The sequence below is a fragment of the Microcaecilia unicolor genome, chromosome 3 (genome assembly GCF_901765095.1).
Source record: "Microcaecilia unicolor chromosome 3, aMicUni1.1, whole genome shotgun sequence".
NCBI lineage: Eukaryota > Metazoa > Chordata > Amphibia > Gymnophiona > Siphonopidae > Microcaecilia > Microcaecilia unicolor.
This window is the reverse complement of record NC_044033.1, coordinates 314,523,599-314,547,426: the sequence shown is the minus strand read 5'-3', so window position 1 is coordinate 314,547,426 and position 23,828 is coordinate 314,523,599. Positions and strand designations below refer to the sequence as shown.

Genomic DNA, 23,828 nt, shown 5'->3' with positions numbered 1-23,828 from the left:
GCACCTTTCTATAACCTGGACAAGCCGGGTACCAAGTATCTTTGGAGAGAGATATCCCCTAATCTTCTGAAATTGGAATTGAACATCCATATGTTGGCCCCTCCCTAGTTTCACTCAAAACACACCTAGACCATGCCCTCTTGCCATAAAGAGGTAATGCAATTTTAGATGTCCATATCACAGCTTTGTAAAATCAGGATTTGGACATCCGTGCAGTATGGATGTATAAATGCTAGCTTTTAGACATCCAAAACATGAATAGAGCTTCCAAATAAAGGCCATAGTCTTCTCCCCCACCCCACCCCACCCCCCACACACACATTACCCTCCCCACATGTTCACTTCTCCTGAAGTGGCTTGGGTGAAACCATAGGCACTGGTTCTGGGTGTGGAGATAGCAGCAGCAGCAAGTTGCATGAGTGCATAGGGACCGAGCAGTACATGCTCACAAGCCATGTCTCCTGCACAGAGTGCAGAAGTAGGAGGGGCCGCTATGCGACCTGTGAGTGCACATCATTTTAATCCTTGTACTCACTGGTAACCTGCGTCATATTTGGCTAGCTCCTGCAGTTTCCTTGGCCTGATTTGCTGAAATCAGCTGAGGAAGGGATATCCTAAGAGAGAGTAAAGGTCTGTACAAGAGGAGAGGGAAGAGGAGTGGATGGAGGCAGGGTTCAGAAGCAGTACACTTCCATGTGCGAAGATGTAAGTTCAAGAGAAATGAGGAAGGGATTGGAACCCTAAGGAAATGGAAAGGGGAATGGAATATGTCTACTGCTAGAGATGCAGAGGGTCAAGAGGAATGGAATATGTCTACTGCTAGAGATGCAGAGGGTCAAGAGGTTGTGGCTCCCTTAACTAAAACATCTAGTTGATAACCCCCTCTGGGCTAAGGTCTCACATCTATCTCAGTTTAGCATTCTCAAGTGGGAGACTTGGAGGGGCATTTTCGAACGGGGCCAGCCATCTCTAAGGGCACCCATCTCCGAGGACGGCGCCGCGAAGGGGCAGGGCCAACTGTATTTTCGAACAAGATGGCCAACCATCTTTCGTTTCGATAATATGGTTGGGGCCAGCCAAATGTCAGGGATGGCCGGGTTTGAGATGGCCGGCCTCGGTTTTTGCCGATAATGGAAACCGAGGCCGGCCATCTCAAACTCGGCCAAATCCAAGGCATTTGGTCGTGGCAGGAGCCAGCATTTGTAGTGCACTGGTCCCCCTCACATGCCAGGACACCAACTGGGCATCCTAGGGGGCACTTCTAAAAATAAAAAAATAAAAAAAACATTAAAATAGCTCCCTTACCTTGGGTGCTGAGCCCCCAAAATCCCCCCAAAACCTACTCCCCATAACTCTACACCATTACCATAGCCCTTATGAGTGAAGGGGGGCACCTACGTGTGGGTACGGTAGGTTTTGGGGGAGGGTTTGGAGGGCTCCCATTTACCACAAGTGTAACTTGTAGGGGGGGATGGGCCTGGGTCCACCTGCCTGAAGTGCACTGCACCCACTAAAAACTGCTCCAGGGACCTGTATACTGCTGTCAGGGAGCTGGGTATGACATTTGAGGCTGGCATAGAGGCTGGCAAAAAAAGTTTTTAAAGTGTTTTTGAGGGTGGGAGGGGGTTAGTGACCACTGGGGGAGTCAGGGGAGGTGATCCCCGATTCCCTTCGGTGGTCATTTGGTCAGTTCAGGCACTTTTTTGGGATTTGGACCTGAAAAAAAAAGGGACCAAGTAAAGTAGGCCAAATGCTCGTCAGGGCTGGCTTTCTTTTTTCCATTATCGGGTGAAGCCGGCCATCTCGTACCATGCCCCGTCCCGCCTTCTGTACCCTGCCGACACGCCCCCTTCAAATTTGGCCGGCTCCACGACAGACTGCAGTTGAGGCCGGCCAAAATCGGCTTTCGATTATGCCGATTTCGCCGGCCTTGAGAGATGGCCGGCTATCTCCCGGTTTGTGTCGGAAGATGGCCGGCCTTCTCTTTCGAAAATAAGCTGGTTGGCATATTTGTTGGCCCAACTCATGTGTCTGGGTTGCCTAAACACTAAGAGGCATATTTTCAAAGCACTTAGCCTTCCAAAGTTCCATAGGTTTCTATGGAACTTTGGAAGGCTAAGTGCTTTGAAAATATGCCTCTAATTCTACTTTGTGCAGCAAGAAAGAAGAACAGGTATATGAAATGAGCCTGACGTCTACATCTGCCATCACATTTTAGTTTTCCATGTCCTCTAGATCTATCTCTATCCCTCATGCTCCCTGTCTCCTCTCTTTTACATCCCATTTTTTTTTGTCAGTCCTGTCATTATCTCCCATTATCGTCTGAAATGAACTACCAGTGTCAATCCATCTCACCACCTGTCTCTCCAGTCAAGAATCCCTTTCTGTTCCCTTCCATACCGATGCTATGTGTATATATATGATTAAGCCAATTATTCCAATTATGCACTGAATTATATTTCTGGGATGCCATTTTAAAAAATACACCTAAAATATGAAAGCAGTCCTTAAAGATACTAAATAAATGAACACACTCTGAAGACTGCTATCAATAAGCACAAAAAGGTTGAACGAAAGGTTTCCCTTGCCTATGGGCTATTGGCTCTATGCCATGGTTTCCATGGCAACAGATGATGATATCATCACATGCATGCATTGACATAGAAAAGGCTTTCTTACGCCTTTTATAACAATAGATCTTTATAAGAATCTGTTTTGTTTTATTTTTTTTTAATATTTTACTCTTTTTCATTTCTAATTTCCACAATTAAAAACAAACAGGTCTTTTATCTCATATGTATCTCTTGCAGACAGTTAGGAGAGAACTAAGAACCCTATTGACCTTGTATCTATCTACGAGTTATTAAGTAATCAAATATTACAGAATATTCTCCAATACTGTGTAATTAATTCACAATTAGGTCTTCAAAGTTTCACTGGGCAGGTAAAGGAAATCCAAAAGGTTTTAATTTCTTATATTTATATGCATTAAAATACAGTTTAACAAATAAAGAAAATAACATACAGTAGGTGATACTTTTAAACTAGGTTAAATTTAATACTTCTCAGCTAGTTACAGAAGGAGGCTGACAAGCAGAAACCAGGGTTTAAATGCTGCTTCTTCCACTACTGTACATTGGGCAAGTCACTTTGCCCTCTGTTGCCTCAAATACAAATGTATGCCACTATTTACTAATCCAAGAACCTCTGCACCACAGGTTAAAGAATGCCAGTTACTGAAGTCGGAAATATGCATCTTCGAGACCACTATGATGTGAAGACAGTGGGCGCTAAGTTGGGGCCAGGCTGCCAATGTTAAAAAATACAGATTCCTAATTCTTAATACATTCTCAAAGCCTCTCCCATTTCTTTAGTAGAAATAAAAGCCCACCCCTTCACCCCCCACCATCCTTTTACTTCAAATTCCTTGTGCCACTGGCCCCTCATTCCATATCCACCCTGCATATTTCCTCAGACATTTACTGCAAGATCCCTGGAATCTCATGGCAGACTAACCCCTAATGGTAGTATCACAAAACTACTGCTAGGAACCAGAAGGGTACCATTTTGAAAGAGTTTTAAAAGAGGCAATCACCAAAGCAGGAGCAACCAAGGATGGCTCCTGCCCCACACTAGACCCTAGGGATCCCACAATAAAAGCCAGTGGCACAAGAAATTTATACTAAAGGGATCCAGAGGGTTGCAGGGATTTCAAAAAGGGTTTCATGTGAGTAGGTCAGTGCTCCTGGGGGAAAATTCAAGGCCAGCCCTACCATTACACAGTTGTTTTTTTGCACATGTCCCTGCTTTTCAGCCCCTATTCACTTGGGTATATGAGGCCCCACATCCCCATGGACCGCTCCTGTGAAGGTTAACAACATTTCTAGAAGTGTTATTAACTGTCCATGAATAATGCAGCTTCTGAGGTTTAATGCGAGCTGCGTTATTCATTTTGCATACTACCTGAGTTGCTTTGCATGAACTTCTGTGCTTCGCAGCTCATTATTATTCAAGTTCTTTTTATTTTCAATTAAGAGTTTGGTATGCAGGCCACAAGTCAAACAGAATATGGCTGCCAAGATTTACACTGGCTCCTAGTAGAATACTGCATTTGATTCAAGGGTTTGACAGTTGGCTCCTGTGTATTTATTGAATGTTCTGAAGCAGTACACTTTCATGTGTGATTTTGCAAGATTACTTAGCAATTCTCTTGATATATTACATGAAGTTGACCATGACAAGGAAGGCAGCGTTAGCTGTTTAAACCCCCTTACTGTGGAATGGGTTGCCAGCTGAGTTGCAGTTGGAAACGAGTTTACAGTCTTTTCGAAATAAAACTGACATGGTTGTTTTCACCAGCTTCTTCTTAGTTATTTCATGTTATCAGCACGGTTCTCCGGTTTTTACTGATTTTTAGGATTTAAATGTTATTATTTCTTTTTATTGTTCTATTTTATTTATGTTGATCTGTAATCTTGTATTATTTTGTTTTATTATACCTGTCTTGGGATGTTAATCATGTAAGGTAGTATTTGAAATCTGCAGTGAAGTAAAGAAATCCTGTGTTAAGCTATGTTATTGGCAAATAATCCATGATACTGTTAATTAGCGTATGTTGATTGGCAAATTACACATGTTCTTGTTGAAATGCACCTTAGTAAATAGCCCTCTTAGGGTCCTATTTATTACAAGTTTTTCTCCCACTTTACTACTATTTGAAAAATGCTCAGTAAATAGGGACCTTAGATTGTAAACTCTCTGGACAACAGAAAAACCAGAATGTAACTCATCCCAAGTTTGCGTTTAGAAATGCAAGTAATTAAATTTGAAAATTCAAACCTTTCCACTGATCCTTAACAGAATAAGTAAAAAAAACAACACTGCCATAAAATACAGGTAAATCATAAACTGCATTCCAATGACAGTGTGAGAGGGGGACAGAAAGAGGACTAGTTGATATGTTAAGAGTTAATAGAAAGTGACAGGCAATAGAGTTTTATGACTGATAGTGAATTAAGAAATCCAGGTTTCCTGTCAGTTAAAAAGCATCTGATCATTTTAACTTAAAATATGTTATGCTTATGGACAGTTTAAAATGTCCTTTTTATTTTATGATTAACTTAGCAAAAAATGGCATTGCCAGTAAATATCATTGTGTTCTGACCTGTGGAAGAAAGGGTCAGCTCCTAAAAGCAAGTCAAGAAAAGTACTGTGCCTAGTTAATCTAATAAAAAGGTATCATCTTATATTATTTTTACGCACATTTAAAAAAAAAAAAAACATACCACACTTGTGGGATAAACAGCATAAAATCTGTTTTATTTTGTGGGGGGGATCTTGCCAGGTACTTGTGAACTGGATTGGCCACTGTTGGAATCAGGATACTGGGCTTGATGGACCTTTGGTTTGATCCAGTATGGCAACGATTATGTTCTTATGGTCCATTTATCTGTCCATCAATACACATCTATTTGTGCATGTGCAAACAGATGGATGCAGAGTACAAACTAACAGAGAAGAGTAGTGAACATGAGGTACTGGGGAGGCCAAGCCCTAACACTTGGAAATCAACTGGGGCCCATGGCAGAGAAAATAAGCAGTGCTGTGAGGACCCTAATTTCTCGAAGGCAGAAAACAAAGAGGGATTGCAGCAGAAAAATCACTACTGTGCCAATGAAGACCCAATCTCCACCAGCATTGGAAGAGGAGGTGTCTTGTGCCAGCTGCAACAGCATAGCGGGTAGGATCTAGCAAGGGTCTTCAGTCCCCGTTGAGATGACCCATACAGACTGAGAATGCAGGTGGTTGATGATCCCATCTCTGCCAGTTGTAGTTGAGCCGTTGGGACCTGACTGGAAGAATTTGATAGTGACTGAAGAGGGAGGGGGTCTGAGAGGAGAAGGTATGGAGAAGAGGGATAGGGAAAGAATATGGAGTAACATAGAAAACGAGGAAAATGACGGCAGATAAAGGCCTTATGGACCTATCCAATCTGTTCATTCAAACTGTATAATCCTTTCCTGTTCCTCACAGATCCTCTGTGTTTGTGTAATGCTTTCTTGAATTCAGACAATGTCCTTATCTCCACCACCTCCAAAATGAGGCTGTTCTATGCACCCTTTTTGTAAAGAGACATTCCTTAGATTACTCCTGAGTGTATCCCTTTTCCTGTCCATCCTATGATTGTTCCAGGGCTTCCTTCAGTTTAAAGAGGCTCACCCCCAGAGCATTTAGACTAGAGACCTGCACAGGAATGGGGTTTGCGGGGTTCCAGCGGGGATGGAAGCAGTTCTGCGGGGTTCCTGAGGGGGTGGAAGCAGTTCCTGCGGGGTTCCCGTTGGGATGGAAACAATTCCTGCAGGGTTCTTGTGGAAGTGTAAGCTGCACTTGAGCCAGCCTCTCATCTACCAAGAGAAGACGAATAGACTGGAGTGGGCTTTTGACGGCAACTCCAGCAGTTGAAACGTAAGGATAGGGCTGGATAGACTTCTATGGTCTATGTCTCAAAAACACTAAAGAAAGACCATAATCAAGTAGATGATATCACACCCGGGCTGAAACACAGACCTCAGCACTGACACAGGCACGAGCATCAGATGTCACCTGACCTACTGGTGCATGCATGTGGCAACCTCTCAGCACACAGTGCCAGTGAATCAGAGACAAATTTTATGTGTGCGCACCAGAGTGTTTTAAGTTCCAGCTTCTGTTCCTTCCTTGCCTGCAGTGCTGTGGCTCAAATCCAGAGAACAACTGAGAGAGCTGACTGGAATTTTCTTTTATGTACCATTAAATTCTTGTGGGGATGGGTTGAGACGGGTTAAATTCTTGAAGGGAAGAGTGGGGATGGGTAAGATTTCTGTCCCCATGCAACTCTCTAATCTAGACCTCGGATGTATTTAAATGTCTCCATCATATCTCCTTTTCCCCATCTTTCCTTCAGAATAGACACATTTAGATCTTTAAGTCTGACCCTATATTTTTTATAATGAATACCACTAAACATTTTATCAGCAGCCCTCTAGTCCAGTGCTTCTCAATCACCTCCTGTACAGGCCAAAACCAAAACTACCACTGAAACTGTGTGAATTTAAGCTTTCAGCTCAAATTGAAACTGCAGCCGAAACTCATCACCTGGTTTCGGACAAAGCTAAAACCGAAATAGGAAACTCAAGTTTGGTTGTGTGAATGTGAACCAGTGAGAGCCACTTGGGATTGACAGAGCTTGCAGTCTGCATCCCTCTGCTAAACCTATAGTATCCAAGCCAGAATATAATAATTTAAATAATAAAAGACCATATTTTACCTCCAAACAAAACAGTCTCCACACACATGGATCACAGATAATGAAAACTGAAACTAAAAGCCATAATGCTTTTATGGTGGCTGACTTTGCGCCACACTCAGAGTGACAACTGATGTCATAACTCCACAGAGAGGCTAATTCCTAAGGAGCTTATTATCCCAAATTTACAGACTTAAATTCCTAATAAACCTTTGGAGCAAAAATATTTATTTAGAGCACGCTATTTACGATATAAACTATTGTGCGAAATCATAACTGCATTACTTGCAATTGCAGTACAAAATAAAAAGAATACAAAGACTAGCCAACCCCCCCCCCCCCCCCCCCAAACAGGACTACCTTACCATCCCTGGTGGTCCAGTGGTGTAGTCAGGGCCAGTCATGGCAACCATTTTGAGAGCCGAGCTGGAATAGGCAGGAGTGAGGGGCCCTACGGGTGGGGGAAAGGGTATTGGGGGAGGGAGAAAAGCAAATGGGACAATGCACAAATTTTTGGCTTCCACCAAAAACATGGCCAAAAATTAAAATAACCTTTTGGCCATAACTGAAACCAGGCAGAAAAAGGATTTTGGGCCACTTTCAGTGCTGAAACCCAAATTAAAACCGAAAATCAGTCAGCCTCTAACCTCCTGAAGGAACATCTAACTGGCTAGATGTTCCTTCAGGAGGTTAGAGACTGACTGATTTTCAGTCTTAGTTTGGGTTTCAGCACTGAAAGTGGCCCAAAATCCTTTCAGAGTTACAAAAAATATGCATGAGATAAATCTGTATGTACTGAAGACCCAATATATGCAAATTTATCTCATGCATATTCATTGTGGCAATCCTGAAAACCTGACTGGCTAGATAGTCATCCAGAAAATGGATGAGAAGCACTGTTCTCAACCCAGTCCCCAGGATACACTTAGCCAGTCAGGTTTTCAGGATATCCACAACGAATAAGCATGAGATTTGCACAGAATAGAGGTAGTGCATGCAAATTTATCTCATGTTTATTCATTCTGAGTATCCTAAAAACCTGAATGGCTAGGTGTGTCCCAAGGACTGAGGCCCCGATGCACAAAGGCAACCATAAACTACGACTGCTTCGCTAAAATTTAGTGAATCGCTAACAGCCAGCGATGCACAAAGGAGACTGAATGCAAATGAGCTTTTGCTCCTGCCCTCCTGCCTTCACCTTGTTGTAAAGGTACAGGGAGGGGGAGCGTATGCACTCACAGGGGAAGGCGTTCAATCCACTGGACCACCAGGGAAAATTTTTAAAAAAGATTTGGGGGTCGTGGGCCCAGTCCTCTGGACCGCCAGGGAAATAAAGAAAACAAGATGCAGGGGGGATGCTGTGGTCTATTGGACCACCAGGGAAATTAAAAATAAAAATTCGGGGGGGGGGGGGGGGGGGGGGGTGCCTGGAGGTGAGAGATAGAAAGCACAAGCAGACAGCCTTTGCAGCTACCTGCTTGTGCTTCTCTCCTGTCCGACAGCTCCAGAGCAGCTGTAAAATTTGCTCATTAAATTAGGGCTGCTCTTGAGCTGAGCTTCCCTTGGAATACACATTAAACTATGAATGATCTCATTAGAATACTAATGAGCTCATTGTAATACATCTGAATGGGGTTTTTGGTGGCTGCTAATGGCAAACGTAAGCGCCACAGAAAACCCCTTTATGCATTAGTAGCTACATAAACATTTGTTTTAGACTGGCTAGAACCAGTCTAAAGCAAACTTTACTAGCACAGTAAGCTCTGTGTATCTGGGCCTGAGTTGAGAATTCCTGCTCTAGAGTGGAGAGTGCATGAGTGAAACAGGGTGCAGTACAGGTCTGTATCACACACACACACACACATATATATATATATATATATACAAACACACAAATCTTACATGCATCACCACCTGTCTCACATGTGCATCCACACATACAATCCCTCTGCTGCCCATATATACATACTTTTGCACCTAAACACATACCCAAATATCAAAGCATATTCACCATCCTAACACAGAAACTACATGTGTTTGTGGAATATATGGGGCATGAGGATTGAGGGAAGGTATGTGCTGGTGTAGGGGTTGCATAGTGGAGGATATGTGTGGGTGAGGGAATGTACATGGAAGTGTCGGAATAAATATGCACGTGTGTTTGCGGTGGGGGGTTACTTCCAGCCTTACACACACAGCCACACGTGTAACTTTCCAAGACCCTCCCCACACAAACATCAACTCCTTCCCCCCTCCCAAAATACCCAACCAATAACACAAACTACACGTGTGGAAAGGGGAAAGCCACTGATTGTGTCACTCTGTAAGGCTGCACTTCATACAGTAACCACAATGCTTGATTACATTTAGAATACTGACTAAACAGCTCTAATTAAACCTTAAACCCATAACAGCCTCTGCTTTAAATTAGTAATAATGGCAATAGAATTAATACTGACAATGCTTTTACCTACAGAAGCAGATTACATTTCCCAATCAAAAAGAAAGCAATAAGATTTTGATCATAAAATGTGTGGAATTTTTCTTTGTATTTCAATCTCATACTCAAGACAGGCAATCAAAAATCCAGCTCTAAAATCAAATATTTCTCATCTAGAATTTAACAAGTTCATCCAGTGTGCTTGAATGGATCTTTTTTTCCTGTAGACGTTTTTAATACACAATCAGTACCAGGCTCCAAAACACAAGAAGTTAATAGTGTTTGTACAATCAGAATCATATTAGATGTTACTCCTTTAACATTTGCATGGCGCTACAAGGTGTACACAGTGCTTTACAAATTAATCTGAGAGCCAGTCTTTTATGGAATACTAGTAAAAAAGGCCCGTTTCGTACAGAAATGAAACGGGCGCTAGCAAAGTTTTCCTCGGAGTGTGTATGTTTGAGAGAGTGAGTGTGTGAGAGAGAGTGAATGTGCGCGCGTGTGTGTGTGTGTGACAGAGGGAGAGTGAGACTGGGTGCGAGTGTGTGTGTGAGAATGAGAGTATGTGCCAGGGTCTCCCCCCCCCCGGTCTGTCTCCCAGTTGCAGTTGCAGGGGGGATTCCCCCCTCCCTCCTAGTTCCAGGGGGGTTCCCCCCGTCCCTTTTTCCCAGTTGCAGGGTCCCCCCTCCCAGTTGCAGGGTCTGTCTGTGTCCCCTCTCCTTTTGTCCTCAATTTAAAAACGACAATGTGAAGCAGCAGCTCCTAGGTTTGCTTGTTTGTGAATGTATAGCAATGACGGCTGCGTGGGGGAGTTGAAACAGAGATTAACCAATGGGCTTCCTTGCTTACCGTACACTTGCTTGGGTCACTTCCACTCCTGTGTATTAAACGTCCTGAAGAATGTCATAGGTTTGCTTCTTTTGTTTTCAGTGAATGGGATGACGGCTGCGCTGGAGTCGTAGCCAGTGCTGTTTCCTCCCCCTCCCCCCCGCTTCCGAGTCGCCAGTGGTCCTCGACCCCGAGTCCTCACCCGCCTCCTCCACATTGGACACTCGCCGCAGCCATTTGCTCGCCGTGTTGCCGCCCTCCTTCTTCGTCCTGTGCGAGAGTGTGAACCTGGACTTGGAGAGGAGAGGGAGGGCGGCGGAACGGCGAGCGTGCAGCTGCGAGTGTCCATCGTGGAAGAGGGTGGGTGAGTGGGACGGGGTCCATCCAGTTTGTTGGGTTTTTTTTGGCGTGCCCGCTACTCCTTGGCGCTGAGTGCAGTTATTTCTTCCTTCCCTTATTCCGCCTCCATGGCTGGTAGCTTTTTGTGAGGTCGAAGCGCTGCCGGGCCGCCTCCTCTTCCACATTCCGCCCTCTCTCCCGCCTCCTCTTCGTCGTTCCGCCCTCTCTCCTGCTTTCGGCTACTGATTGGCTCCTTGAATGTGCTCCGCCCTCAACGTCATTACGTTTGACGCGAGGGCGGGGCCCACATCTGCTGCTACAGAGCTTCGAACAAACGAACTGGCTTCATTGACGTCAGTGGTCAATGGAACGTTGAGAGTGCTTTTTATGTCCAGATGGGGCGTGGCCTAGGGCGCAGATGGGCGTGGCTGAGTGCGGGAGTCCGAATAGCCTAGGTCAGGAGCCACAGTTGGAGAGAGGTGAGCTTCAGAACGTCTGAGGGGGATTCAGAATGTCTGAGGGGGATTTTATTTATATAGATTTATGTATTTGAATATCTAATCAGATGTGGTTATCGTGCTGTTCTCCACGTTTCCTTCTGATAGCTTTCATGAAAGGTGGAAAGTTTAAGGACGTGGGTTTTAATTAAATCCAAACCAAAAATCTTGTCTTGTCTTTGGAACATTAACAAATCTGAATTATAAATAGCTTGCAAACTTACAAGTTTCTTCTCAGCATCTCAGTTTTCTTACACACATGGACCATGTTTTCCATTTTAATTTCTGCTTTGAAGAGAATCCATCTTAGGAATCACTGCATCTCTCGCTACAGTTAAGTACACTAGAAAGGGAGAAGAGGTAATTTCTTTAGCAGAAATTAAATGTTGCTTTCACTGTTTAGATATACAGTCCTCCTACACTTGTGGTAAACTACTCGTAAGTTCCCAAGTCTCTCTTTGAAACTCAAGCCCCCAAGGAGTTCACATAAAGAGGAGTGGGCTCCGAATGAGCCCAGCTCCTCTCTTATCTGAGCAGGGTTTTAGGCTGTTAATAAAAACATAAAATACGAGGGCAGAAAAAGTCCTCAAGATCCATCCAGGTTCCCGAAACTCCATTTCTGTTGCCACAGAACCCAGTTGATCTATGGTGTTCCTTTTAAACACAAAGAATCCAAAATCTAGCACACAAAAGTGATTGGTGTGGAGAAATCTTTTGGACTTTGACCATGTGCATTGGGTAAGGTAGAAGTCCTACAGGCTCCCCACCCAGTGTTTGAAGCATTTGTTCTTAAGCAGAGTGATATTCCTGCACAGCAAAGGAGACATTTATGATCAGATTGGTTATGTCTGACCACTACTGCAGTATAGCTCGTACCTGAGCTGCAGGATGAAGAAAAGTGGAAGGAGCCTAGGTATGCTAGTTCTACTGGAACTTGAGACTACATTAAAAACTTTTCATTTTGAGGTGAGCAAAGGGAATGACATGTACAGTAGCATCCATGTGACCTGGCATTCATAAGCAGGCCTTGGTCATAGACATCTGAATGTTGCAGTTGTGTAAGATCAGGGACTGCACTTTGTCCAGAAATTGCTCCTACAAACAAAATTCTTTTTGTAGGATGCAATGTTGATTTCTTAAGGTTGATAATGAAGCCCGAGCCTAGATTCTGTAGCAGACAAATTGTTTTGTTTCTGAGGACTATCACTTGATTATCCAAGGATGCTGTCAGCAGTGATCGAGGCAGGGAAAAACTACCTTGATGCACGGCTACTGCGACAAGGCAATATGTGGCTGGGGGCTGATGAGAAACTGAAAGAGGATCTTGTATTGACAATGGCTCATATGAAGGAGGAAATGGAAATATTTTCTGCAGTAGGGAATGATGTTCATCCTAAGCTTCTTCTTGAAGAGAAAAAGGTGGCGATCCCTGAGGTCCAGGATGGGGCATAAATCCCCCATATTCTTGAGAATCAGGAAGTACCTGGAGTAAATGCCTCAGTCCTTTCCCTTGGCATGACTGGCCCTATTACATTTGACAGCAGAAAAGTCCAAAGACATCTTCTGGCCATGGTTCTGCTTCATACTGAAGTGGACAGAGTAACTCTCTTGTCATGCACTGAACAATGCTCAGATAAGAGATATGTTTCTATGGAGACTTGTTCCTTTCCTTATGCAGGGGAAGGATCAGATGGAATTCTCATACAGTATACCTCTGCCTACAGGATTCAGGAGGGATAAAATCTGGATTTAAGAATTATTTCAGGCTTCTTTGCAATATTTCAGAGCTTGGGGAGGAATGAGGTGCAGCCTCAGGTTCTGAATCTAGAGCAGACAGTAGCATATGGGATCTGGAAAACAGTGATTGTCCCTTTACTCAGGAGTTACACCAGTGGATGGAGAAGGTGCTGCACTAAGTTACTGATACTGGGTATTTGGCAAGTCCTTGCAATATTAAGCATCTTTTGTAGGAAAGAAACACCACCAGAATTGGAGCTGATGGGCAGCCAAGTGCTGCAAAGAGGAAGCCTAAAGAACAAGTGAGCTAGAAAATTCATGTGCTGGACCTGCGTTAGATCTCGCACTGAATTGGTGTGTTTCAGACAGTCTATGCTGTATTGCACTGTAAGGACTATGCTGAATCGGGATCTTGGCACTGATGCTTTGACACAGTAGACTATGCTAACTGAGCAGGGTAGCCGAAGTACTACATTAGACAAGTGGAGGAGGAAGCAGGAGGAGAACTTTCCTCCCAGGGAAAGGGACCACAAGTCCCAGATTCCCCCTGGAAGAAAGGTTCGCCCTCTGGTGGAAAAGAGCTCAGTAAAAGATCAATATAGGAGAGAGAACTGCAGTCCCCAGAAACCACCAGGGCAAGGTAAAACCCATGACTCACAGGAAGCAGAGGGGGAAGGGAATGATTGGGAAATGAGTTCCAATCAACAGCTACAGGAGACAGGGGCGGTAGAAGCTATGGAGTGGGATAAGAATGAGGGGGAAGAAGGGATAATAAAGTTTGGAAGGAAGGTGTGGAAGAGCTTGACTATCAAGCTATCTAGGCAGACTGTAAGGAGCACTGCTAAGAGATTGGACTGCAATAAGGGAACCAAAGGACAGGCTACAGGGGTTTGAATGTCAAGATTACTGTGGTGCCTGAAAACTCTGTGTGCAGCGGTATTGGGCATTAACTGTTACTTTAAACCAGAAGAGGAGGAATGAAGCTGTGTTAGCACTACCAACGTGGAGCAGGGTTGTGTCAAGTGGTTTTCTGGAAATAAACTGATTAAAGAAAAATTGCCTTACAGAATCTGTCAGTGCCTTCTGGTTTTGTTATAGAACCCCTGATAAAAGACAGACGGCCCGAAGAAAGGAAAGGAACTGAAACCTCACCAGTTCCCTCTACTATCAAGGAGTAAGCAGGCTAGGAAGGCCTTCTGATCACGGCATAGGACTTCGGCTACTCCCCGGGGAAGCAAGCCAAGCAGGAGTCACCTGGGCCCTGGCTGGAAGGGAGACCCAGGGTGGCAGCTTGCAATGATGACACAGGTTTATGACTGGAAGATATCCACTGAAGAACTTCTATGCTAAAGACACCTCCCCCCCCCCAAGCCTCTGTGAACACATAGAAGGTGATTGTGTTTTGGGCCTGGCAATCTCCAAGGAGCCATCTAGCTTGACTGGGACCTAGAAGTGGTCTTTAGCAGCTGGACTTTAGAAATCTGGGTAGATAGAATTTCCGCCGAAGGGGCTATACTTCAATGCTCAGAATCATCTTACTAGAAGCCTCTTTTCAGCTTTATATTGGTTTATTTATTTAAGACATCTATACCCCACACTATCCCAGAAACCTGAGTTCAATGTGGCTAACAATACAGTTATTCAAGACTAAAGTACACAAAACAAAGTGAATACAACTACATCATATAATATTACAGAGAAAAAAAAAAGCACTACAAATGCCTGGATCAGACAGGGAGACAGCAAGGTAAGAACGATCAGATCAGCCTAAATAGGAAGATCAGGGAAATGAAAAAATGCCAGTACCAACCAGGATGTCACCTCTGAGGCAGCACTTTACAAAACGTAAGTAAGACCTTTGAAGTCAGAATGATTAAATATTTTGACACCCACCAGAAAGGACTTAACAAAGATCTGGATTTTCTAGTCCATTATAAACCATAAAATCCTACTGCCTTGTCACCCTCTTATCACCATGCATATTTCCCTGTCCTTCATCCACCCGGCCCTCCCTGTCTCTCACTTAACCCACACCACCCTCATCCTACTAGACTGTCACTGAAATGCTTTGATGTTTCACTTATATATACTGTTATTTATCAACATTTGATTATTTCTGATCTGACGAAGAAGGGCTACCTTCGAAAGCTAATCATAAAGTGTATTAAGTTAGTCCAATTAAAAAAAAGTATCATCTTATTTTCTTTTGTTTTATTTTATTCTATTTCTATTGATTACCTTTAAAAGTTGACTAACACGGCTACCATATCTCTCTAGGAAAGAAGTAAAAACCTTCTTATTGAGGCTTACAGTGGAGCCTAATTTGTTTTAGATTATGAGCACAGTATAGTGATACATATGTAACTGGAGCACTTAGAATAGCGCCCTATGAAGAGAAATGTTATATGTGTATTGAATTTGTTTGTATTGTTGCATGGTTTGCATGAGTTTTTACTATTGTGCATGTGATTATGTAACCCGCCTAGAACTTCTGGCGATAGAGCAGAATAAACATTTTTAAATAAATGAATAAATTGTGGGCAGAGCCCAAACAAATTAGATACTTAAAAGGGCGTTTCTATAACTAGGCGTACATAAGTGTACTACGCACTATCCTATAATGCAGAGCGTAAGTGCTGTAGCACATAACTGCAAGGGAGCGTAGGAGGAACATGGGCATGTCTCCAACTTACATACATAACTTACAGATTACTGTTATGCGATTAGCATGGAAACACCTGCCACTGACAGGGTAAATGATCGTGCCTAACTTTAGGCGTGCCAATGCCGACTTATGCTGGTATTTGATAATAAGTACATAAATATTGCCATCCTGGGACAAACCGAAGGTCCATCAAGCCCAGCATCCTGTTTCCAACAGTGGCCAATCCAGGTCACAAGTATCTGGCAAGATCCCAAAACAGTGCAATACATTTTATACTGCTTATCCTAGAAATAAGCAGTGGATTTTCCCCAAGTCCATTTTAATAATGGTCTATGGACTTTTCCTTTAGGAAGTCATCCAAACCTTTTTTTAAACCTCGCTAAGCTAACTACTTTTACTACATTCTCTGGCAACGAATTCCTGAGTTCAATTACACGCTGAGTGACGAAATATTTTCTCCGATTCGTTTTCAATTTACTACTTTGCAGCTTCATTGCATGCCCCCTACTCCTAGTATCTTGGCGCACAGATGCCGTTCTGAAATTGGCACTCAGCACTCCTAACTGGAAGCGCCTGGTTATAGACTTGCTCCCTTAGTATGTGTGTTAAAATTTAGGGGTTTTCGGTCACGTTGTGGGCAGGAACCCTTGACTCTGGTGACAGATTAAAAAATTCAAATGAACATGTTTTTCTTCTTAGAATGAATGAGAAATAAAAGAAAACGATGAAGAAAAACAGTGTCAGAAGATATAGACACAAAAAAAACCCAAAAGCAATCAGGACAGCTTCGTTTTCGTGTCTATTCAGCAGAGTAAAAAAAAAAAAAAAAAGCAAAAATTAGGAAGCTGAGGAAACTTTGGCATGCGGGAAAGGTCGTGCATGCTCAAAACTTTACACTAAGTTAAAAGCTCTAGGAGAGCAGACCATCCTAGAATGACACCACCCATTTGTTTGCCTGATTCAATCCTGCTTGTCTACAGTAAAACAGTCAAACATGAAGGATAAAATATTCTTTACTACATTTGACACAAGCCAACTTTTTGCTTAAAATGATGAAAGGGGCCCAGTACTGGAGTCTGAGAGAGAATTTTTTTTTTTTAGAAATTCTTCTTGCTTTGTCCTTAGTGGAGCATCTTTTATTTTCTGGTAATTAATTTCAGGATATCAGGTTTCAGCAGACGTGGTCCCTTTTCCAAATGCCAGCCAGAACAACTCTGCGTGGGATCATAAATAGCTGTCAGTAAGCATGCTGCATGGAAAAACGTGAAGCAAGAGACAAATCCTGCAGGGTTATGCATTTGGGGTGTAAATACCCGAGGAAGCAGTACATGACGAGGAGTGAGATTCTGCTGTGCAGAAATGAGAAGAGACAATTACCAAGGCCCCACTAGCTGAAGGAGTGCTGGTAGACTAAAACACTAGGTTTATCGAAGTGTTCTGTAATATCTTAGTGTATGCTGAAGTTTTACTTGTAAAGTAAAAGAGAAGGGAGAAGGTAATAAATGAATATTGTCAGTGAAATGTGGATCACAGTAATTGAGTCTCGTGAATCAATGTCAGTCAATAATTTGAGACTCAAATTACAGTAATATCATAGGACTTAATTCACAACAGTCAGGTTATTCAAGATGAGATGACTGCAAATGGTACATTTCTTCATTCAACCAAAAAATAAAACTAATTCCAAAAGGTGTTATATACGAAGCTCCAAAAGGGTGAAGTCACTTTCCACATCTGTCTTAATCCCTTCACCCATACATACAAAACACCCCAATTCCCTCATTCACTCCCCCTGCACCTCCTCCTATCCTCTCCTACCTCCTTCTGGTCCCTCACTCTGTCCCCTCTCCCTTAGATTCTCCCATTTCATTCCCCTTTTATCCTCTCACTCACTCCTCAATCCCTTCATACATGCCACACTCCTTCTGGTCCCAACACATGCCTTCACACCCTCCTCTCAATCATACTTACACCGCTTCTGGATCCCCTCACTCAAAGTACGACCCTCTTCCAATCCTCTTATTCACATCTACCCTTCATTTTCTCTTTCAAACACACACACATTAAATTAAAACAAAAATCTCCTTAGCATGATCTGGTGCTTCTGATTATTAGTGATAGCTTGAATACTGGAACTGTCCCTGGCCTTTGCTAGTAAACACTTGGGGACTCAGGAATAATACCACATAGTACTTTTTCATGGAGAGGGTGACCTGGAATGCCCTTCTTCAGGAGGTCGTGGAGATGAAAACAGTAACAGAATTCAAAAATGTGTGGGATAAACAAAAAGGAATCCTGTATAGACGGCATAGAACCAAACAAGCTTAGCGGGGATTAGATGGCAACACCAGTAATTGGGAGGCAAAGCCAGTGCTGGGAAGACTTATACAGTCTGTGCCCTGATCATGGCTGGTCAGATTCAGCTTCAGTAACTTGAGAACAAGGCCAGTGCCAGACAGACTTCTATGGTCTATGCCTTGAAAATGGCAAGGAGAAATCAAGATCAAGTATACGTATGTAGTATCATATCATACCTTATACTATGAGTTTATCTAGCTAGGCAGACTGGATGGACCATGTAGGTCATTATCTGCAATTATCTACTATGTTACTATGGTAAGTTGGTGACCAGAGCCATAGGAACGCTAAAGTCCATAGCGACAGGTACTATGAAAAGAAAAATGGAGGTGATAATGCCCCTGTATGTTATTGATGAGACCTCACCTGGAGTATTATATCCACTGCTCGAGGCCACAGACAGGCGGGAGGCAGTCTAGAGAAAGGCTACCAAAATGGTGTAAGGTCAACAGCCAAAGCTTCATGAGATGAGTCTTAAGGAACTATGTATATCCTAAAGGAGAGGGCAGATGAGAGAATATGATAGAGACATCCAGATACAACTAAGTTATTAATAATGCCCAAGAAGAATGCTCTAGTATTTCTCAAGCCAGTTCCAGAGCACCCCCTAGCTGATCTGATTTCTAGGATATCCACAATGAAAATGAATGAGCAGATCCACATGCACTCACTCCTTCATGCACATTCATTGTAAATATCCTGAAGACCAAACATGCTAGGAATAACTCCAGTACTAGCTTGAGAAACACTTCTAAGAAGTCATGGTTTGAAACTCAGCATCAAAAAATTTTCTTCATGGAAAGAGTAGTAGAAGCATGGAATAGCCTTCCCAGTGAAAACAGTAGAGAAAAAAATAATGGAAACAGAATTCAAGTAAACCCAAGATAAGCACACAGGATCCCTAGTGGCAAATAAGTGAGGCGAAAGCCAAAATTCAACTGGGGCTTATGGCATCACGCCAGGAAGGAAATGGAGCAGACGAGCTGAGCCTTTTGTGGTCCTTCTCTGCTGTCATATTATGTTTCTGTGGGAGGGAGAAAAAAAAAAAAAAGAAAGAGGAATGTGGAATAGGCCAGGAAGCTGAGCAAATGTTTTTATCCTTCCCTTTACTGATTGTATGCCTTTTCCATTTTATTTTTCCTCCAAAACATAAATTACTACAGTTCCATATATTTACAGTACATCCCTTTCATTTGGACTAATTAAATAGCATGTTTTGCTTACTATATTTTAGTTTTGTGAACCGATTTTGGGCTTTTTGTGAAGGATGGTATAGGAAGTGTGGGATTAAACATAAAACAATTCCACCTTTAGGTTTCTCCTTCTAGAGTTTACCGCACACCTGCTTATACCATAAAAGTACTCTATCAGAATTATGCCACTGTATATACAGATAGATCCTCAGTCACTCAGTCTTTCCTCTCACCACCCATAAATGTTTATAAATGCATCTCATAAAAGTCTCTACAGTTTTTCAGAAGTGTACCCTCCTACATTAAGAGGCATAGAAAACCAGAAATACATTTGCACTCAGGGTGCTTCCAAATGAAACATCTGCCTATATTATGATCTCAAGAGTAAAGTAATGTACACTTTATATTTACAGCTATATGATCTGTCTCCAGTGGAGATGTCAAGAATGTGATCTGGTGAAAAACAGATAATAGAGAGGCTTTTAGGATGTAGAAAATACGAAAACAACAACACATATGACCACGTAAGACTGAGCTCCTTTACTAAACAGCTCAAAGTTCTGGATGGGATCTTAGTAGTCGTGGAAACTGTATTTCAAAACATATTAGTCCAGTATGTCTGAACCTTTTTGATCATGCGTCTTTAATATTTTTCAAATCCCATGACTGATCCTAGGGGACTCCAGAGCCCAGGATTAATAAGCCTCTGAGGGGACCCCTGGACCCTGGCACTATCAGCTTTCCTCTGCACACTTAAGGTGCAATCACTCTCTCTGCCTGAGTGTAGTGCTATGTGCTGTCTGGTGATGAACTTGGGTTTAATTTCCCACTCAGACCCTCTGATTTACATGTTGACTGGTGCGGGGGACACTGTCAAGGCAACACTCAGAGCCTCTAGACAGTGGGGAAGAGTAATGGTCACTGTGCAATGGCCATCCCTAAATGATGACAGATAAAGACCTACATGGTCCATCCAGTCTGCCCAACAAGGCTTGCCACAGCTGCATCTGCTGCTTCGTGCAAGTTACACTCCTTCATGGTTAAACACAAGTATAGCGAAGATAACACAAAAAAAAAAAAAAGGGAAAAAAGACGACACTTCAAATAAAAAAATATTTTTGGGAAAACGTTGAATTTTATTGAAAAGTGATATGACTCGACACAGCTGTGTTTCGGCCCAACTGGCCTGCGCCAGGAGTCTTTACACCATATGTGTATTTTCTTGTCTTTTTAAACCTTACTGTACAGAATGTTCTGGAAAACAGAACTTTATTTGAGCAACGGAGTCTTAATACAGACTCTGCAGGTACCGACTTCAAACAGTCTCCGTATAAAACTGCTAATCTCAAAAGATACGGAGCTATCACCTTTCAATAAAATTCAACGTTTTCCAAAATATTTTTTTGTATTTGAAGTGTCGTCTTTTTTCCCTTTTTTTTTTTGTGTCATCTTCGCTGTTGTTGTTTAACTGTTTGTTTTTTTGCGAGGATCAGTTTCTTCTGTTTTGTTGGATAAACACAAGTATCACAGACAAGAGAGTTGGCAAGTCACCACCATGCCAACCACATATATGCAATTACATATGATGCAGTCTTGGAACCCAATACCATTTCAAGCATGCCAACAATCTGAAAAATGGTTTTATTATTATGGCTGCACCACAGTTGCATTCATTATTTACATGATTAAACCAACAATCTAACAATATTGCTAAAGAACAACAGTTTACTTGCTAATTTCAGTCCTAAGATGTCTTCCACTCCCAAACAGAGGTAGACAGTACCCGCACTCATAGTTTATGATATGAATGCGATATAAAATATGCATGCTTGACCCTGATCTGTCTTTTGCCAAGTACCACACTCCTGCCCATCACAAAACTCCATCAGCCAAGAGGTCATTTAAGTTTTGTTTCGAATCCACCCTTTGTCCCACACATTTCTGAATTCCCTCCTTAGAGGTCTGATTACAAAGTCAGCCAATGACTCTCTTACTACAATGCCACTCTAGCTAGGAGTAAATATAAAATAGGGGTCATATCCCTGGGTATCTGCAACCGAGCTGAAAGTCCAAGAGCAAGAAAATACTGCAGGGTCAAAAAAATAAAAAATCCTCTCTCTCTCGCGTGCACTCCTTGTCGCCATGGCAGGAGAGGAAAGCACTAAGCAGCATTTCTTCTGCCTCAGCCAGCAGCTCCTTGGACACTACAGGGCAGTCAGTAGTTCAGACTCCACACTGAAGCTGACAAAAAGAGGAGAGAGCCGCAGGAAAGCAGGGCTGCTCTCCGACTCTTCCTGCCTCCAGGGGACTGCACAAAGGCAAGAAAGCCTTTTTCAAATGAAGGAGAGCTCTGGAATGAGGGGGCATAGGACAAAATTAAGAGGGAATAGGCTTAGGAGTAACCTAAGGAAGTATTATTTCACAGAAAGGGTGATGGAGGCGTGGAATGGCCTCCCGGTGGAGGTGATGGAGTCGAGGTCTGTTCCAGAGTTTAAAAAGGTACGTGGGATCGCTTAGGAACAGGAAGAATTAGGGGTTACAGAGGATGGGCAGATCGGATGGGTTATATGGCCTTTATCTGTTTCTATTTTAGGGGGAAGACTGTGCCAGTGGAGAAGGAAAAATAAGTTGGTACTCTAACCGGCACTTCCGGCACCTCAACTGTAACTGTGTGCTCACCCCAAAATCAGGTGTTTGTAATCGGGCCTGGATGCGAGCACACTATAAGTTACCGGAAATGTGTTAGAATCACTATCCTCGTCTTCCACTCTCTAAGAATGGAAGAGGAAAATGAAACTAAATTTAGGATTCTCCCTTTTGGTCCCACACAACTCAATCAGTCACAGAGTTCTTTTCAATGCAATAACTAGGTATTTATTTTAAATTCAACTTCAAAGTAAATTAAAGACAACTTACACAATTATACAATGTCCCACAATTTATGTACATAAATAACCCTTTTCTTTTAAAAAGAAATATAAACTCGCTTCTTTTCTCTTTCCAGGTATTATTACAGCAGAACCAGAACAGACATCAGATAAGTATAATGTTTTTGTTTTCACTAAATCTTTCCCCTGTTAACAATTCTTTGTACTCTCCCAAAAGATGTTTCTCCGGAATTTGATACTTTGTGTTCCCCTTTATGTTTTGCAGGAAACTTCTCCTTTTCTTTCCCCCCCCTTCTGGAACGGGTAAGTATTTGATTTGGATTTTTTTCTCTTCTCTCTTTTCCCCTTTTTCCCCTTGAAAGTAAGTAACCCACTTTCCCCTTGATACTCAGTCCCAGTATCTAAGTCACTTAGCTGTCGAGTCTCAATTCCTTTGGTTCCAAGCGTGCCGGTGAAATCTTTCTTGCGCCGGGGCCCTTGTAGATTTTCTTAAATGCACAGCTGGTCTTCCTCCTAAACCTCCCCTTAAAACCAAAATAAATGGAGAGAAAACCCTGTCTGCTCTGGGTAACGGCAGAAATTCTGCCTGCTAGGAAGGTTTTACACTGTGGTTTATCTAATTATTAAAATTAAAATAAGTATAGTTTGTCCCTTTTTCTCAAGTCTTCTCCTTTTCTAACTATTTTTTCTTTCCCTAACTAACACTAATGTAATAGTGTTGGCCGGTCTTGGGCACTTTCACTATTCTTTCACAATACTTTATATCACTTTACATTCCATTCATACTTCTATATTGTTTTCTAACCACTTCAGTAATTTAACACTTAACTCCTAAAAAAACTATTTTAAATTCCAAAAATTCCTTAACTATTACACCCCTACTATATTCCCAAATACCCCCTTATATAACTCACACCCCACACCCCTAACAAACCCAGTTACTCTTAATTCTATTTCCTAAACTTAATACATTTTAACCAAACTTCCCCAATAAACCACTATAACCCCCTCAATAATACACTATTCTCTAATTATTTTTACTTTCAAAATTTCTCAAATTCCTTCTCTTTTACCCTTCAAACACCTTCCACTCTCTCCCCTCACACACCACACACCTCTCTCCTTGACTGACCAACACCTTCTGACCAACTGCCTCAACCACCGTTTCCAGGGAGACCAGCGCTGGCTTGCCATTCCGAGACCAGCTCAGCCAATCACTATCCCTTTTAAACATTCCAAGCTGGCTGAGCTGACCTGCGGAATGTTGGCCAGCGCTGCTACAGCTCCATTTTAAAAAAATAAAACCCCATAGACTTTAATGGAAAATCATATTAATTAACCAAAATCACCTTAAAATTTTCTCAAATCACTCCAAACTTCACCCAAAAATTAAACTCCCCATTCCCTATCCATCCCTGTTTTCCAATTTTAAAAATCTCAAATTCTGACGTCCGCCTTCAAACAAACTATCCCAGACCCCTCTAAAATTCCCAAATCCAATTAAAAACTATCCCAAAAATTTCAAACTTCCCTCCCGGACCTACCCTGTCGAATTTAAAAAAGTAACCCTTTCCTAACCCTATAAAACCCACTCC

The 23,828-nt window shown here is 42.5% G+C and overlaps 1 protein-coding gene across 1 annotated transcript in view; it reads right to left on the bottom strand.

Moving 5' to 3' along the window:
• The window catches only part of SMUG1 (single-strand-selective monofunctional uracil-DNA glycosylase 1), a 92,669-nt gene extending 80,938 nt beyond the window's left edge, over nucleotides 1-11,731 (bottom strand). The window contains exon 1 of the mRNA XM_030198330.1: nucleotides 11,617-11,731. The gene's annotated coding sequence lies outside the window, so the exon portion shown is untranslated. The remainder of the gene's footprint in view (nucleotides 1-11,616) is intronic.
• Between the last annotated feature and the right edge of the window lie 12,097 nt (nucleotides 11,732-23,828).